The sequence below is a fragment of the Dromaius novaehollandiae genome, chromosome 2 (assembly GCF_036370855.1).
Source record: "Dromaius novaehollandiae isolate bDroNov1 chromosome 2, bDroNov1.hap1, whole genome shotgun sequence".
Classification (NCBI taxonomy): Eukaryota; Metazoa; Chordata; class Aves; order Casuariiformes; family Dromaiidae; genus Dromaius; species Dromaius novaehollandiae.
Window position 1 is genome coordinate 4400568 of NC_088099.1, and position 5596 is coordinate 4406163.

Here is a 5596-nt window from a genome sequence, read left to right on the forward strand (position 1 = left end):
AGCATAACTGCCAATTCTGCCAGTTTTCACAGAATCCTAGGAGATCATCTGATCTGACCCTCTGCTCAAGCAGGGTCAGCTAGAGCAGGCTTCCCAGGACCATGCCCAGCTGGGTTTTGAATATCTCCAAAGATGGAGACTCCACACCCTCTCTGGGCAACCTATTGCAGTGTTTGACCACCAACACTGTAAAGAAGTGTTTTCTTGTGCTTGAGTGGAATTTCCCATGTTTCAATTTGTGCCCATTGCCTCTCATTCTGTCCCTGGGCACCATTGAGAAGAGTAGTGAATACTTTTAGTGTAGAATTATATTAGTATTGACTGCTATTGAGAGCCTAGGTTTTTTTGGAACATTTTTTGATGCTATTTAGACATCCTGCAGTCTAGCTGGACCAGAGGCAGATGCAGCAGGCTCACTCGTTGTGTGTTATGGATTCAACTTGTGCCTGGTTTCACTCTTTGTGAAGAGTGAAACATAGTGTAGCTTAGTTCACCACTTAGGAAAAATACGGTATTAGGTCAAAAGGTCTAATTCATGTCGGTTCTGAAAGGTGAATCAATGCTTGCAGACTGACGAAATCTTCCTGAAGAGGTGCGGTATGGGCTGCTTATCAAGGTGAACTCTACTCTGTTTGCCTTGTCAACAAGCATTTTAAGTTCTCTTCTGGCAGCACTACAATGCATGTTTTCAGTGACTTCCTATTTCAAAACAAAAGGCATTGCTTAATCCAGGTCTCTTACAGTATTTGCAGGAGCAGTTGAATGTACATTTTTTTGTTTTTTGGATTTTTTTTTTTTTTTTTTGTCATTCCGGAACACACCTGGCAAGCTAGAAACTGATGAAGATTTCCATATGTTAGAAACAAGCATTAAAATTTACAGCACTAAATTATGGGGCTGCCAATCTTTGGAGTTAAAAACAAGCCCTGTGTTGCACATTCAAGCCCTCAAAAGCAGGCAATAACTTTCAGTTTTTCTGGAGAGAACAGCACTTTGTGAGTATCCTAATTATTTAATGTTTAAACAGCAAAAGTGAAAAGCATTGTGTCAACTTGAAAAAAATGAAGGATTTAGAAGAACAATTTATAGTCATCTATTTTAGAGTCAAACCAGAGTTCTTAGGTTCCTGCTCTTATTCCTGCAAAAAGTACCTTGAAAATTTTTGCTCTCAGAACTGTGGAGGCTCTCAATATTATTTCATTGTACAGATGAAAGCATTTCAGGCAGATATTTTCTCCAGGATGAGACTGAAATGTGGATTCATTTTTTCAGAGAAGGAGAATTTGCATTTCATAATTACTTTTAATTTCACTTTTAATTTTACTTTATGGTCTGGACTTAAATTAGGTACTGAAAGCTTGCAGCCAGGTCTGTACTCTACCTTTCTTGAAAACTGTGTGGGAATACTTGTCCCTTATTATGGTTTTGTAGTTACATTTCTTTTGCAAGATTCACAGGTCCTCCATGGATACTAATTCAGGGAGCTGTGCAATACTAAGGAAGAAAGAACATTTATATGTTTCTATGTGTCTTTAATGTCTTATGTATATGTCTTGCAAAGAAGTTAAATTCTTCCTCAAAATGCAGAAAGCTGGAAGAAAGACATTCACTTTTCCAAAGTCTGCATGGTGACTGATATGAAGATGGGGCCATAACAATATCATCAGCAAGGATAGTCCTGTCACTTAGCTATTTCAGTGTTGCTTTGCTTCATTGTTGCACTGTGATCCATTTTCCCTTGTAATATAGGCAATGATTTTCCAGTTTTACTTCTTTGTACCTTTTTTTTTTCTATGCTTCTTTTAATAGATTAGGGTATCTACCCATCTGTGCTGACTCAGCTACGTTACAGCTCTTCTGGAATGCCGAACTGGACGGAAATCATTATCAGAACCAAGATTTTTAGGAGTGGGGAACTGCCTGCTCAGGCATCGCATTGAATGCACTGATTCTTGGAAGAATCGCTGCTTGGAAATTAGTGAGCCTGTAATAATGCCATGGATCATTCATTAGGCTGCAGGGAGCATAAGAAAATAGGCCCGAAGGACTCTGCAATAAACCGTATTATAAGCAAACCCCAGGTGCTAGGAGGAGGGAACCGGCACTGACGTGGAAAATGGTAAAATTGCGAATGTCATTTTAAGAACTGCAAACCTGACAGAAAGACAAATCATGCCAAAAAAGTAATAAGCCTTAGACAATCCATTATTTATGTATGCTGGAAGGGAATATGCGAATATCCTTAAAGAAATACAAAAGCTGCTTGTTATTGGTATGTTATTTCCATACTAAACACACCTCCAGGGCTCTGTGCAACCCTAGTTTTATGAAACAATTAATAAGGCTTATTCTTATTTCTTATTCTTATTTTTTTCTGACTTGTTATATCTGCTGTAATAGTTAACACCTGGGACAAATCAATGCTTATCTTCCTGTTGCTACTGAGGCCTTTTCCCATAATACCACCACACAATCTCTAGCAAATAAGGCACTCTCTGGTTGCACCAGTTAATGGAAAGATTCTTATTAACCTTTATGGAAACGAAATTCAGGCCTTTGATAGATAACTGCCTCTTCCTCTTTACTCATGGAAGAAGGTAGCTCGGTGGCCCTTTCCTTCTGGAGAGTTTCACTTTCCCTGCAGTGCTGTAGATGCCGGAGCTTGCTCCACTGCAGAGCACAAGACAGCGGGCGAATGTGTCTGACGTGTCCAGATACACGGTGGAGGAGTGCCGCGGCTTTGCGCCACGTATCAGATAAAAACCTCCTACACCCCTAAGTTAAAAGGAAAGCCAAGTTTAAACCGTAGCCAATTTGCTGTGCAGTTCTCCATAGATAGTTCAGTTGGGTTCAAAAGCTCACTGTTAACCCCCTTACTCAAATATGATGACTTTTTTTGTGATAGCATGAAACCTGCTGGCCATGGTCCCTACCATCCTTTAATCTGTCTGTGTCAGACTTGACTTGGGTTGCTGGTGGCTGGCAATTTTAAAAGAAATCCTTCGAGACTTTGTCTTATCCCTTCTTAGTGTTTGCAGCTTCTGGCAAAATGCGTATGTGTTAAATCTGTAGCCTGGATGTGTGAGCTAATAGTAAAAATGAGATCAAACCATTTAGATTGCTTATAATAGTCACAATACTAATTAATACTTTTTTTTTCTGTCTTAATAAACAGGCTCTAAAGTTGGTATTGACATAGAGGGAATCTTCATCTTATTTCCCCAGCTGCAATGAATTTCTCTTGAACATGATGGGCGGATTCAATTATTGCACTTCAATCAACTCCAGCAAGCATCTGATGAGCTCAGAGCACTGGTGATCTGTATTGAATAACCCATCATCCGGCAGTCACTCATAATAAGACAAACACCTAATCATCCCCATCACATCTCAAACTATTAAAGAAAATGTGTAGGCTTACGAAAGAGTCACTTTCTAGTAAAATGTTCTTTCGCATTTTCTTTGCCAGCCTTGGGTTTTATTCTTATTATTTGCCTTTTGAATGAGCCATAAATAAAAAATTGATCAATCAGTCAATCAATGACAAAAAGTTTGAGGGCATTAAGGCCTTTCAGTATTAAGTTTTAGTGGTAGTTTGAAGGGATCTGTAGCTTTTTAAACATCAGATTCTCAAGTCATACCAATGTGTGAGAAACTCAGCTAGTTGTCTCACTGTACGTTTTTTGTCTAAAGAAAGTCCCTGTGATCTCTTGGTCACAGACGAAATACAACAGGTATAAGTTGTGGGTCCTGAACACCAGTAAATAAATGAAGTGAATAAAAAGATTACTGCTCTAAAATCTCCTTAGTCTTAATCCAACCTTGTGGTTTTGAAGACCTGGCTTCACTCCTTAGATTTAACAATAACATGCTTTTAATTTGAGAAATAGAATAAAAACAAAAGGATTCTGACAGAATATCTGCAGATGACTTTTCAGAGAGAGATTTTTCTTTTACTTTTAAAGGGGGTCATTCAAAATGCCTAAATCTATACAGCTCTGCATATTTAGTCAACAGTTCTCCAAGACATTATCAAGGTTTACAAATGGTTTTCTTGTGAATATTATATAAATTAAAATCAAAAGCCAGATATGGTAAACTTAGAGGCAGATCGAGAGTTTCCTCTCTCACCTTTACTTTCCTCTCACTTCTTTGTCTTTTTCTCTCTTTTTTTCTCTGTTCCTACCCAAAGGTTACCATTATCATGGTGTTTTCTTCTGCACTGCAGCTAGTACTTTCTACATGGCAGATTTCATGTTGCTTCATGGTGAAGTGAACTGGATGAATAAATAAATAAATAAATAAATTACTTCAAAAGAGAAAGAAAGTCTACAAGAACCTCATTCTGATTTAAATTAAATTTGGATGAGATTAAAAAAAAAGGCTTAACAAAGGCCCAGAAACTTTCAATGAATTTTTTATTTTAAGTATAAAAGATGAAGCATGGCACATATCTGCTAGGCTGTGTTGCTCTTCTGTCCAAAGAGGCAGGAGACAACACCTAGAGTTATTCTTTTAGAGAGTACTTTCAACATTTCTAATTGTGCTCATTGAAGGAAAATTCATGCTTCCAGCCTTTTTCTTAACTGAGTATTACATAAACCCCATGACATCAAGTAGATTGAAGTAATTTAACTTCTCACTGGCCTTTGCAGATGTGATCTGAAGAAAAGTCTAATTGAACATTATCACTGTGATGTTAAATAGCATGAACTTAGTCTTCTCAGAGTTGACGTTCTTGTGGGTCTGGCAAAACAAGAAGGAAGGAAATCAAGGAATGAATTATGGAATAATAGTTCTAGGAGTTGGTGTGGTTTTGTGGCTAGAAGCAGAATCCCTCCTACTTAAATGTCACCCTCTGAAAAACAGTTATCTAATACAATACAGCTATTTAGGGTAAAGTTCAGTTTAAGATAAAGACTTCTGAATTTGAACTTCTACCTGTAGATGTCTAAATGTGACGAGGGTGAGTACTTTCCTACCACAGTCAATTCAGCTGCCTTAACTTCTGAGCCTTCTGAAATGGTGCAGAGCTTCGAAAAACATCTGCATAGGCCTAGCAGATGTTACACAGGGTTTATGAGAGATTCTCACCACCGTTCTGGTGTTGCAGCTGAAGGCCAGGTGGGGACCCACTCCACAGTGTCTAAAAAGATCGTGTATGCTTGTGTTTGGCAATTTAATCCCACCCTTGCTGGTTGATGACCTCCACCAACAATGCTGACTTAATCTCCACTGACTGTGAGGGAGGCTCAGAGACTCGTCTCACATGGAGAAACCTGCAGATAGAGTCCTAAAATTGGATGCCTTCAGCTTGAGCTGAATCTTGTCCTTCTGGCTTTGTTCAGCTACCTTCCTGCCCCCACAGATCAGTGACATTTACAAAGTCACGGGTCTAGTAGATATGACACAGGACCTGCTGGACACCCATGCAGAAGCTGGAAGCCAAGTGGGATCCCTATGGCATCTCAGATGGTGCTAGACACCTACATGTGACAACTGAATTGAGCCCTAAGTCTTCTGTGATCAAGGAAGAGATGGACACTTCCACTGGGCAGTTCAGCCTAAAACGCACTTTTCATACCTGTCAACTTAC